Genomic DNA, 14,183 nt, shown 5'->3' on the forward strand with positions numbered 1-14,183 from the left:
CAGAGGAATCCCTGCATAACTTTGGGAATTTTCTTGATATATCCCAGGCCAGCTGCCGAGACCTCTAGGACACACCGCCGAATAACGTGGAAGCTGTTTTGATGATCTGCTTGAAGTTATAAAGAGATTATGCAGTGAAAATCTTTAAAATATCAATAAAAATCCTTACATTGATTAGAAAGGGGAAACACATGTAAAATCAACAGTTTCCCCTCAAAAAAGAACACATAGGGCTGGGAATGTAGGTCAGTGAATGGGTGTTTGCTTAGCATGTCCAGGGGTCTGGATTGACCCTATGTAACCCCAAACAGACAAACCAACCAATCAACCAACCTATTGCAAACAAACAAACAAACATACAAACAAAAGACCCTGAGGACACAGAGGAAGTGGAATTATTTTTCCTTAGTTTTTAAAACATATATTTAGCATTCACTTTGTTTGTATCTGTGTGGTTCATATACATGACACACACGTGGAGGTCAGAGGACAATTCACGAAAGTAGGTTCTCTCCTACTACATGGGTCCTAGGGATCAGACTCGTGCCAGGTGCAAGTCGCTTTACCTTCTGAGCCATCTTGGTGGCCCCAGGAGATGCAATTCTTAGTGGCCTTTGGTTGGAGTATAATTTAGGGCAGACAGTAAGAAAAAGAGCAAGGAATTTGCTGAGAAACTGAAAATAGAATTTCCCTAGTTTTAGCTTTCTCTAGCGATCTAGTCAAAGAAACAGCAAACAATATGTGAAAGTAATACTTGCAGTTCTATATATTTTGCAGCAGTTCCCATGATAGCTAAGAACTGACTGACTGAGGTGCCTGTTGTAGGTTAATGGATAAAGAAAATATGGGTGAAAAGAGTAAGTGATGGCATCCCATCATTTAAAATTGCAAGGATGGACCTCGCAGATATTCTGTTATGTCAAACAAAATAGGCCCCTCAGGAAAAATACAGTATTCACATCAAGGTGTGGAATGTAATAGAATTTGCTTCACAGGAGTCATCAATAGAACAGGGGAACTGGAGTCTGGGAAGGGGAGGAGTTAGTATTGACATGAGAGGAGGGCTAACAGATACCATGTTGCAGTTGGATTTCAGAAAAAGCATTCTATAGTATAGATAGTCTATAGGGGACACTTTATAGTCCTGATATGAGTAAAACTAATTTCACAGTGATTAAACCATTATGTTTTTTTTTTTTCAAATTAGACTCGAAATTGGGTGAAATCTACTGTTATTGTTAAGAGGATGTGTATTAAGTACTACTTATCTGAAAACCATTTTACCCACAAGGGATTGTTGATGACTGTGTTCACTGCATTGAGCAAATCTATACTTGACATTGTGAGGAAGTCCACTCTAACACCTGCCCCTTTGCTCTTCACGTGAACAACATTATCAGGTTGTTCTCTAAACAAGGGAATGCCAACCATGGGGATTCCATGGTAGATCGCCTTATAGAGGCTGTTGATTCCACCATGAGTTATAAAAACTTTGGTGTTTGGGAGAAATCAGGGAAAATATTAATTATAAGTCTTAGAAATAAACTGAAAAAGAGAGAATACAAGGCACTAAATGATGAAATATATTCTAGATAACTAATTATAATCATAAAACTGAATGGAAGAGTCTAGAGATCAATGGTTAAGAATTCTGAATGATCTTGCAAAGGACTGGGATTTGGTTTCCAGTACTGACAAGAGAGCTAACTACTATCCTTAACTCCAGTTTCAGGGTATCCTGTGCCCTCTTCCAGATTCTATTGGCACAACTGTATATGGCTCACTTACATACATGCTGGCAAAACCAAAATATATAGAGAAATAAAATGAAGTTCTATTAAATACTTTTTTTCAGAAGGTAATGGGGTTTATTGACTTTCTTGGAGTTTTAAAAAATTATTTATTAAATACCCACATTATTAGAAAAAGCATTTCATTACAGCATTAACATATTCCATAACAATTTCCAGAGCAAAGATGCATCTCTTTCAAAATAGGCTGTAAAATTTTAGGTTCACAGTTCAATTAATAAAGCCATACACTATTGATCTCAGTATAAACCCTATAAGACATAAAATTGAATATGGTTTTCACCTTTAAAAAAGATCTCCATTTCATTTTAAAATATACTGTTTCATGGAAAACCTCATTTTTAATGCTACTAATATTTAGATGTTTGTACATGCATCTCTTCTCTATGTATCTGATTATTTCTTTTAAAAGTAGCTATTAATTTTTAGGTTCGCTGTTGAATTAATACAGTTATACAATATTGAACTCAGTATAAGCCCTGTAAAACATAGAATTGAATGATTGAGAAAACTCATTTTTAATGCTACTAACACTTAGATGTTTGCACAGGCATCTCTAATCTCTATGTATCTGATTATTACTAATCACAGTCGATTGATTTTTGAGATCCACCTGAGCATGGATATACAATCATCAGGTCGATTTCAATGGTAACATGTTTCACCTCTACTAATTAACATGCAGCAAATTTTTATGCTTCTTCCTCAAATATAGTTCATTTTTTGTTGATATTTTGTGTGTATTTCATAAGAACATCCCAAACAATCCAATTCATCTATATAACCATATCCCAAGTGGCACCCTCCCATAATCTCGCCCCCCCCACTGCAGCCCATATACTCTGTAATCCCTGTTACTGTCCACTGTGTAGTAAGCACCCCAGCCATTATCCGGTGCTTATCCATCTGCTGAATCTAGTCAGCCTATCTAGAGTTCCTTGTTTTAGGAAGATCAGCTGTTCTTCATCTAGCAGCAATCAGTTGCCAATATTCCTTTAGATAAGATTGGTGTCTGCTGTTCCTTTTCCCAGTTCTATGCTGGGTTACTTTCTGAGAGTCTCTTGGGACACCCTCGCCGACCACTCAAAGGAAGGTATCGCCTGTCTGGCATTGTTTCTTATTATGTAGCTTTTAGCTATACACATGGACTCTTAAAGAATTATATTGATCCCTTTAATCTTTGGTTGTACTTTCCTTTTGGGTATTTAAGACCATACAGTTGGCTCAGAAAAAAGTTTATTTTTACTCTTAAGGTGGTTTGAGGATCTGTTCCTCAGGGGTCACATGGACTTTGGAAGAGTGCCTGGCTCCTTCCTTTTACCAGTACCATCTATGTGAAGATAAGACAAAGGTCCTGCTCAATTCTGGCAGGCTTCACTTGGAAGCATGGAGGAAATGTTTTCTCTGTGTTGACCCTCCCCTTTCTAGCTTGGACCCTGGTTCAAGTCCATTTGGTGGGGTCTCCATGGCCTCCTTCATCAAGAGGACAGGTGACACACCACAGTTACAGGACATTTTGAGAGATGCTCAAAGTCCCCTGGAGCTTAGTTGACCTAGGAGGGCAAGGAATAAAAACTGTCCTTTATATCCCTCTGACAAATTTAGTATAGGCCTCAAAGTATGGCTGATAGACATCCAAGAAGGTTATTTCCACCAGTCTGGTACTTTTAATTACCATATGCTATGTAGATAAATCGTGGGCAAAGACCAAACGTTCTCAGATAAACCTTGCGTAGACATGTATTATATTCCTTGAGGTAGTTGTATGTATAATTTGTCCGTACGTTGTTTGATTAATATGGTTCCCTCTTGTTTTTTTAAAACTAGCTAGGCATTATTTATCTCTCACATTGTCTAACCCTTCCACTGTGGTTTCCCCAATTAGGTGCCCTCATTTTCCCCATTTCTCCCTTAATAATACCCTTCTCCTATGGCCACATGTCTTTTGGACTCCTTTCACTTTATTCCCAAGTTTCCTTGTATAACCCTCCCTCCCCCATCCTCTTAAAATACCCTCATTTTTATCAATATCTCCCTTATTAATAACTGGTTCATACTGTTCTCTTTCAGATTCTTTCTTTTCCTTTATTTCCCTGGTTCCTTTTTATTATCCTGGTTCCTGTAATTATGTCTGGATACATACTCACTTATCAGGATATGGTGCTGGGGTCCATATGTGAGGGAGAACATAAGTCATATTTTGTTGTTTTGTTTGTTTGTTTTTCTCTGAGTCTGTGTTACTTCATTTAGTGTGTCAGTTTCTACTTCCATCCATTTACCTGAAAATTTCATGATTTCATCTTTCTTTACTGCTGAGTAAAACTCCATTGTATAAATGAACCACATTTTCATTATCCACTCATCAGTTGAGAGACAATTTCCTTCCATCTCTTAGCTGTTATGAAAAGAGCAGCAACAGACATGGATGTACAAGTGTCTCTGCAATATGATGAGTTCTTTGGGTATATGATAAGGAGTGGTATAACTGGGTCAAATAGTAGGTCCATTTAGAGTTCTCCACACTTCTTTCCATAGGGATTGAAAAAGTTTGCAATCCTACCAGCAGTGGATGAGTGTTCCCCATTCCCCACATCCTCTTCCATGTTTGGTATCATTTGTTCTCTTGATCTTATCCAGTCTGACTAGGGTAAGAAGAACTCTTAAAGTGGTATTTAATTTGCGTTTCCCTAATTACTAATGATGTTGAACACCTTTTAATATGCTTCTTAGCCATCTTTATTTCTTCTTTTGAGAACTCTGTTCAGCTCCTTATCCCATCTTTTAATTGGGTTACATCATTTCTCGATTCTTTGTTTTTTGAGTTCATTATATATTCTGGATGTTAAACCTCTGTCAGATGTGCCTGTGGTAAAGATTTTCTCCCTTTCTATGGGTTTTCTCTTCACTTCCTTGACTGCTTCTTTTCATGTACAGAAGCTTTTTAGTTTAATGAGGTCCTTTTTGTTGATTCTTGATGTTGTTTCTTGTTCAACTGATATCCAGTTTAGAAAATTATTTCATATACTTATATCTAGTAGGTTATTTTGCCAATATTTTTTCAAACAGTTTCACAGTTTCAGGCTTCACATTGAGGTCTTTGAACCATTTGGAGTTGACTTTTGTGCAAGGTGAAATGTAGAGGTTTTGTTTCATTCTTCTACAGTTGGAGATCCAGTTTTTCCCACACCAGTAGCTGAACAGGCTCTTCCTCCAGTGAATGTTCTTGGCCCCTTTGTCAAATATCAGGTGGCTGAAATTGCATGTACTCATATTTGGGTCTTCAAATTTGTTCCATTGATCTCCATGTCTATTTTTGTGCCTGTACCATGTTGTTTTTATGACTATAGCTTTGTAATATAGTTTAAAGTCTAGTATAGTAATGCCACCAGCATTGCTCTTAGTGCTCGGGGTTGCTATTGCTATGTGAGGTCTTTTGTGTTTCCATATGAACCTTAGGATGGTTTTTTACAACTCTGTGAAGAATGTCATGAGGATTTTTATTGGCATTGCATTGAATCTATAAATGGCTTTTGGTAGGATGGTCATTTTCGCAATATTAATTCTTCCAATCTATGAGCATGGGAGGTCCTTTCATCTTCTGATGTTTTCTTCAATCTCTTTCTTTAAAGATTTAAAATTTTCATTGTAAATAAATAAATAAATAAATGTAATTTTTTTAAAGGATAAAAGTTATAGAAATGAGAGAGAGCTATTGTGAAAGGGAGTGTTTCCATGTACTGTTTGTCTGATTCCTTTTACTGGTCAATAGAAAGGCTGCAGAGTTTTATAGATTAATTTTGTAACCTGCCACTTTTCTGAATGTGTTAATAATTTCTAGGAGTTTCGTAGTGGAATTTTTGGCATCTCTTATGTATAATATCATACCATCTGAAAAAAAAAGGGATAATTTGACCTCTTCTTTTCCAATTATTATTTCTTTAATTTCCTTCTCTTGTCTTACTGCTCTTGCAAGAGTTTCAAGCACTATGTTAAAAAAAGGAGTGGAGATAGTGGACAGCCTTGTCTGGTTCCTGATTTCAATGGGAATGCTTCCAGTTTTTCTCCATTTAGAATGATGTTGGCTGTGGGTTTGTAATATATGGCTTTAATTATGTTGAGGTATGTTCCCTCCAGTCCAATTACCTCTAGGACTCTGAATGTAAATGTTTGTTGAATTTTGTCAAAGGCCTTCTTTGCATCTATTGAGATGATGATGTGGTTCTTGTATTTCAGTCCATTTATATGATTTATGACATTCATTGGCTTATGTATACTGAACCATCCCTGCATCTATGGAATAAGGCTGACTTGGTCATGGTGGATGATCTTTTTGGTGTGTGTCTGTATGTGGTTTGCAAGTATTTTGTTGACAATTTTTGCATCTATGTTCATTAAGGATATGGGTCTATAGTTTTCCGTTTTCGTTGCATCCTTACCTGGCTGTGGTATTAGAGTGATGCTGGCTTCATAGACGGAAACTGGACATTCTCCCTCCATTTCTATCTTTTTGAATAAGTAGTATTGGATGTAGATCTTCTTTAAATGCCTGGTAGAATTGTGTTGTAAATGCATCTGGTCCTGGGCTTTTTTTACCTGGGAGGATTTGTATTACTGTTTCATTTTCTTTATGTGTTATGGGTCTGTTTAAGCTGTTGAACTCTTCTTGATTTAGTTTTGGTGGTTCCCACAGTTTTAGATACCTGTGCATTTCCTTCAGGCTTTCAAATTTAGTAGCATATAGGTTTTTTTAAAGTATTCCCTTATAATGTTCTGGTTCTTTTTGGTGTCCGTTGTGATGTTTCCCCATTCATCCTTGATTTTGTTGATTTGGAAGTTCTCTTTCTTTTTTTATAGATTAATTTTGTAGCCTGCCACTTTTCTGAACATCTTAATAATTTCTAGGAGTTTTGTAGTGAAAATTTTGGCATCTTTTAGGTATAATATCATACCATCTGAAAAAGGGGATAATTTGATCTTTTCTTTTCCAATTGTTATTTCATTAATTTCCTTCTTTTATCTTACTGCTCTTGCAAGAGTTTCAAGTACTATGTTAGAAAGGAGTTAACTGGGCTGGCAGTCTGCCAAACTCATTTATCTTTTCAAAGAAGCAGGTCTTAGATTCGTTGATTATTTGTATTATTTTCTTTTTTTCTATTTCATTAATTTCTGCACTGATTTTTGTTAGTTCTTCTTGGTGATGGGTTTGGAATTTATTTGCTGTTGCTTTTCAGGTATCTTGAGTTGCAATGTTAAATCATTTATTTGTGTTCTTTCTGATTTTTTAATATAGACACTTAGAACAATAAACTTCCCTGTAAGAACTGCTTTCAACCTGTCCAAGAGGTTTTGTTTTGCTGTACTGTCATTTTCATTTAGTTCCAGGAATGCTTTTATTTCTATCTTAATTTCTCTTTTGACCCAGTCATCATTCAGGAGTGTGTTAATTAATCTCCGTGTGTTCATGTAGTTACTAGGGTTTCTTCTAGTGTTGATTTGAAGCTTTATTGCATTGTGTTCTGATAGAATGCATGGAATTATTTCAATCTTTTTGTATTTGTTGAGGTTTCTTTTGTGCCCCAGCATATGGTCAGTTTTGGAGAAAGTTCCATGGGGCACTGGATAGAAAGTATATTCTTTGGTGCTTGGGTGGAATATTCGGTAGATGTCTGTTAGGCCCATTTGATGGGTATTGTTTAACTCAGATATCTCTTTGTTAATTCTCTGTCCTGCTGACCAATCTAATGGAGACAATGAGTATTGAAGTCCCCCACTATTAATGAGTTGTATTAATCTGGATCTTAAAGTCCTGTACTGATTTTATGAATTTGGGTACACCAGATTGGTGAATAAATGTTCATGATTGTAATATATTTGTGGTCAATTGTTCCTTTGATAAGAATGAAGTGGCCCTCTTTATCTCTTCTGATTAATTTTAATTTAAAGTCTATTTTGTTGGATATTAGAATTGCAAAGCCTGCTTTTTTTTAGTACCATTTGCTTGGTATAATTTTTTCCATTCTTTCATTTTAAAGTAGTGCCTGTCCTTGAAAGTGAGATGAGTTTCTTACAGACAACAAAAAGATGAATTTTGTTACTTAATCCATTCAAGTAGTCTGTGATTTTTGACTGGGGAGTTCAGTCCATTGATATTTGAAGTTGTTAATGAAAGATGTGTATTGATTCTGGTCATTTTTAATTATTTTCACATTCTTGGTGTAGCTGTGCATTTCCATAGTCATATCTTCATTAAATTTCTTTCTATAACCCCTTGTACATAATTGTTCCTTTCTTCAGATCTTTTAATTGCTTTAAGAGCTCTCTGAAGGGCCTCTCTTTCAGCCTGTTTATATCATGGAAGATTTTTCTTTCCTCGTTGACTAAATAGACATTTTGGCTGGGTAAAGTAATGTGGGATGGCATCTGTGGTCATTTAGAACTGGGAATACTTTGGTTCAGGCTCTTCTTGCTTTCATAGTTTGCACAGAAAAGTCAGCTGTAATTCTTATGAGTTTTCCTTTATATGTAACTTGTTGTTTTTCTTTTGCAGCTTTCAGTATTCTCTCTTTTTTTTCTCTACATTTAGTGTTTTTACTACAATGTGCCATGGAGAGTTTCTTTTGTGGTCCTGTCTAATTGGTGTTTGATATGTTTCTTGTGTTTTTATGGCCATGTCTTTCTTTGATTTGGGGAAATTTTCTTCTACAATCCTGTTGAAGATCTGGTCCATACCATTATCCCGAGATTCTTCTCCTTCCTGTATGCCTATGATTTGTAAGTTAGGCCTTTTTATGGTGTCACACAATCCCTGCATATTCTGTTCTTGTGTTTTTTTAAATTTTTCATAATCTTTGTTTGCTTGGTCTAATTTGTCCACTTTATATTCCAGTTTTGACATTCTGTTTTCCATTTCATTCATTTTATTGGTGAGGCTTTCTCCTGTCATTTCTAATTGGCTTACTGCGTGTTTCACTTCCTTCTTCATTTCAGCCTGAGTTTTCTTCAATATTTCTAACTCTTTTCTGAATTCATTTAGAAGTTTATCCCTATCTTCTTTCAGCTCTTTGATTTCTTTCTTTATGTGTTCTTTAAGTTCACAGAATTCTTTTATCATGCTTATAATTGTTCTTTTGAGTTCCATGTCCTATGTTATCTCTAAGGGTTTCTCATTGTACTCCTCTAGACGACTGATGGTACTTGATGGGGATATATTATTTTGATTTTTCATGTTATTTTTTCTCTGTGACTTTGCCATGTGGATTTCTGTTGTAGATTCTGGTTCTTGTGTGAGACTCAAGCCTTCCTTTATGAGTTTAGGTCTGTTTCTTTTTGTAAACTCTATGTGCTTTTGTGGTTTTCTTGCTGGACATGAGAAGCTGGTTGGTCGAGGCTTGAGGTTCTCTCTTTTGATTTTATATTGGAGTGATCAAATTCCTTTTGTCTTGCTGCTCAGGAGGTCCCAAAGAGGCCCAGAACAGATGAGGATCAGATGCTCGCAGGCTTTCTTCTAAGGTCTTGGTCCCTCCAGAAAAGATGGTGGCCTCAGGAATGAAAAGTGAGGTGGGGATGAGAAGAGGCTTAAGGATTCCTGGGGACTACAGGGAGGAATTGGGTTGATCTGGACACAAAAGATCAGGGAGAAGAGGGGATTCTAAGCTAAGAGGTCAGTCCATGTGTCTGGGCTGTCATGACAAGAGATGGGCCAGTGCCCCTGCTAGTAGTAGAGCTGTGGTGGGGGAGCTGGGAGGGTGAATGAGGCTGGGGCAGTCAAAGTGCACTGGGTGCAGCCACACTTACCCAGGTAAGCTGCTGGTTCCAGGAAGCTGTGGGAGCTGGGAAGCCCAGAGATGCAAAGGGAGGCAGGGACTAGGGGCAGGAATTGGCTTGGTCTAGATGCAGAGGATCAGGAGGCAGTGGAGAGTTGGGCCAAGAGGTCAGTCCAGAGGTCTGGGGTCCCAAGAAAGGAAATGTACCAGTCCCTTTGCTAGGATGAGAGATGGGGTGGGGGAGCTTGGAGGGTGAATGACACTGGGGGAGTCAAGTCACAGTGGACACAGCAGCCAAACTTACCCAGGCAAGCTGCTGGCCTCAGGAAGGTGTCAATTAAATACTTTTTAAGTGCACTGAAATTGCTTTCAAATCTTAGAAGGAGAAGCACTCTAAGTCCTCTCATAAATAAGTGAAGGGACCATAATGAAGAGGTAGTATGTTAAAGGTAGAAATGAGTCTATGCAATGGACAGAAAGGAAAGAAAGGCAGGGCATATCCCAAGTAGAGCAACCAGCATATGCACAAACAGGCAGAGACAGGAGTATTTAGTCTCCTCAAGAATCGGTGAAGTCCTTGTGTGTAGTATGTTGCTTCCAATCAGCAAGGAGTGTGGTGTTCATGGAATCAGAGTTAAGATAGCAATAGTTCACCATCAAATGTGGTTCCGTCTCAGGTGTGGATTTTTTTTTTTTTTTTGTGGCATGGTAAGAGTCAGTCAATATAAAAGAATGTAATTTTCATTGTCATTTGAAATTATCCTACATTGATAAAAGGATACTACAAAATTATAGAAATATGAGGCAGAAAAAAACATAATGAAATGACTGAAAATTTGTCTGAAAGAGAATTGCAGCTAAAATAAACATGGAACCTGATCATGTTGACTATTACAGGGTAGAACAGAATATCATCACTTGTTATTTATCTTCTTTCCCTGGGGCTAGAATACAATCTTCATAAACACATTTTTCATTGTGCTATTCTGTTTCTGACTGTCTATTCCTCTTGTTTCAGGGATTTTTCTCTTGAGCCTTACCAAGAAGGTTATTCTGGGAGACCCACATGTACAGCCAAGTATTGGAGCCTAGGGTGTCCCGCTTCTTGCCTTCAAATCTCCATAGAACCTATTAAGATAAAGCTAGACTCATAATGGTTGTTGGAGTGGCTAGGGAAGACAGAGGAAAATGTGTTTTCCCCAAAACCAACCTCAGAAATCCTCATACCACATACAGTGTCTGAACATTAGTGCATATGTATACCTGTGGGCTATATGGCAAGGAACACAGCCAGACAGGAGAGACTTCCCTTCGAATAGTTGATCAGAGTTGTCCAAGAGACTCCCCAAATAACACAGGCTATTGGCAGAGATCCCGGTTATCTCACAGAACTGGAAGATTAGACTCGACTACTGAAGACAGGACATATCTTGGACACGGGACTTGGAGCAATGTAACAGGAAATGACCTGGAAGCCTTCTATCTGAAGTTTAGCCATCATAGTTCTAGAGTACACTATGTGAGTTGCTAAGGGATATATACAATCAGTGATCTAAACCAGCCTTAAAACCTTATAACCATAATGACTGGCACAGCAAACTACCTCTGTTGGTGGTTCAGTAGTGGCACTGTTATGTGGGGACTAGTCAACACCTATCTAATTGGACATAAAGCCCTCTCAATTTGAGTGAACTCATGGGTATGACTGTAAACAGAGCCAAATGAACATGGCTGGAGAGGTCCCAGATCCTAGAGAAAACCATATCTCTGTCATATCTCTAAACAGGAAATTTTTTGCCATATCCTCAAATGAATCTTTATAGTTACAGACATGTGCACCATACACTACTCATCAAAGAAGCATCATTTTGCAACAGATGGAGGCTACTGTAGAATCTCATGAGTGGTCAGACACAGAGAATATACAATGGAGAGATGCCCAGTCCTAGGTGACATATCCACAGTTGAACCTCTACATTTAAAGCTCATGTAACATAGTGGAACTGGGGGCAGAGAGAAAACTAGGGCATCCCTCAACCTTCACCAGTGAAGCATCCTTATACAACAGAGTGAGATGCACACAGAAGCCAAGTTTTAAAGAATAAGAGACTGCAGAGTGTGTCCCTGAATAGGACTCCTATTTTAAACCTCACTCACCCATGGATCAGGAACCATTACAGAGGAAGAAATAGTAAAATGGTAACAGCCAGGGTTGATTCATTCACATAGGGAAGCAGAGGCTTTCAGGCGACTGGAAGCTTGCACATGTGAACTTGTGGCAATGATGGTATTGAGTACAGGACCCATGCCAATTCAATCAGACAAGAGCCCAGAGTTAAGCAAGAGAAATGGGTTGTGGGCTGGCCCTAGTCTGGGAACTATTAGAGACTGATTACTACTGGGTGAAGGGGAATAGACCTTACTTACAATCTCTAGGTAGGTTGACTAGACTCCAGTGATGAATTTGCAGCAAAGGATTGTCACGCCATCTCCAATGGAGCCCACATGAGATCCTCCGTGGGTTGAGGCTGGAACTTCAAGGAAGGTTGCCTCTTAGAGTTGGTTGTGTTGAGAAACATGCAGTGTACTTGGCATGCTTTACTTGCTATTATTTTTCTAACTGTCACTATATCTTGGGCTTTCTGGGGGCCCAGAAAGCACCTGGTGTCCTTGGCACCATTATCACTGCCTTTAGTAAGATGAAATAGTTATGTTTATAAGTCCCATACTTGGAAGGATTTCATGAGAGCTACAGGATTAAAATGGGATACTGATACGCCTAACAATAAAACTAAGCCTAACCTTGAACATAACCCTGACCCTACCCTAACCCTAATCCTAAACCTACCCCTAAACTTAAACCTAAGCCTCACCCTAAGTATAGCGCTAGCCCTAAATCTAACCCTAAACATACCCGTATCACTAATAGTAATTCTAAACCTAAACCTGAACCTAAACCTAACCCCAACCCTAAACCTAATTGTAGCCCTACCCATAAACTAACCCTAACCATAAAACTAAATCTATCCGTAAACGTAACCATGTAATCATGTAACTTTGTAATTTATAATCTAAGCTCTGAAGCTGCAAAATTACACTCAGACTTTCACCAACTCCTGTGTGTTTGTCTGTTTGTCACTAGCCAACTCCTTGTCCACCCTCTCAACGACCCTGTTCCCATCGGACTGAACTGCCCTGGTCTGGGCTGGTCCATTGCAGGTGGCACCCGAACAGGGACCCAGAGGGTAAGCTATCTCTCTTTTTAATAACTTCAGGCAAGTATAGGATCTCGTCAGGGTGCTGCAGGCCCACTGGTAAAGGATCACCAGGTTAAGACAACGAGAAGGTAACAATCATGGGGCATTCTCAATCCTGGAACAGAGACTTGTTTCTCTCAATTTTGGGACATATGCTTGAGGGTCGAAGGAGCAAGGTTTCTATAAAAGTATGTTTAGATGCCTCACCAGCTGTGGTCCAAGGAATGGCCTATGCTGCAGCAATGAAGGGACAACATTTCAGCACATATGTTCAGAATCTTAAAAGCAGGCCTCAGACCAATTACGAGGGGGTCTGTTTCTCATGTGGAAAGCCAGGTCACATGAGTAAAGAATGTCCTAGTAAAAATAAAAGGAACAATAATGGAGAGAGAAAACCTCGTAATAAGGGAGGACCTCCTGGGATTTGTCCTAGGTGCAATAAAGAAAAACATTGGAAGAATGAGTGCAAATCAAAGTATCATAAAGATGGAACTCCTCTTGCCCAGGAGCCAGAGGAAGCAAAAAACGAGAGAGGGGGCAGGCCCTCAGCCCCCTAAACGAAAGAGGGACCATTGAAGAAAATGGTAAATTGAATTCCTCTAGTTCCATCTTAAATCCTCTGGCACAGTCTTTTACTATTCATGATTTGCCAAGAGCCACACAAGAAAGTGCCGGCCTGGATATAGCTTCTAAAAAAGACTATATTTTATCTCAGATGGATGGGATCCAAACCATAGAAACGAATGTGTTTGGTCCTTTGCCTGTTGGCACTGTAGGACTTATATTAGGAAGAAGTTCTAATTACAAGAAAAATTTTGAAGTAATACCGGGAGTCCTTGATTCAGACTCCATGGGGGAGTTTAAGATACAAATTAGGCCATTAAAAGAGACAATTCAAATACATAAAAATCAGAGAATAGCCCAGATCATAATCTTAAATTATGTTAACTTACCCAATCCTGTTCTTAAACAAGATAGGGGAACAGGAGGATTTGGGTCAACTGACCTAATAGCCTGGAATCAGGAGATAACCTTGGATAGGCCTTATAAGATCATATTGGTCCAAGGAAAGCCTATAAGAGGCATCTTGGATACAGGAGCAGATAGGTCCTGCATAGCAGGAAAAGATTGGCCCAGTTCTTGGCCTCTCTCCCACACCTCATCTACACTAGTAGGTCTGGGAATGGCTTCAAATGTAGCTCAGAGCTCTATGCTGTTAACCTGGACATGTGAAGATAAGAAGGGAATCTTCCAGCCTTATGTTATTCCTTCATTGCCTTTCTCCTTATGGGAAAGAGATATAATACAAAATATGGAGCTAAGACTTGGTACAATAGAAAACTTTGAGACAA

General features: G+C 38.5%; 1 pseudogene; it reads right to left on the bottom strand.

Moving 5' to 3' along the window:
• Positions 1-697: 697 nt before the first annotated feature.
• LOC103731313 overlaps positions 698-14,183 on the bottom strand; it is a 31,038-nt pseudogene continuing 17,552 nt past the window's right edge.

This window comes from Nannospalax galili, unplaced genomic scaffold (assembly GCF_000622305.1).
Source record: "Nannospalax galili isolate Female #2095 unplaced genomic scaffold, S.galili_v1.0 scaffold50, whole genome shotgun sequence".
Taxonomy (NCBI): domain Eukaryota; kingdom Metazoa; phylum Chordata; class Mammalia; order Rodentia; family Spalacidae; genus Nannospalax; species Nannospalax galili.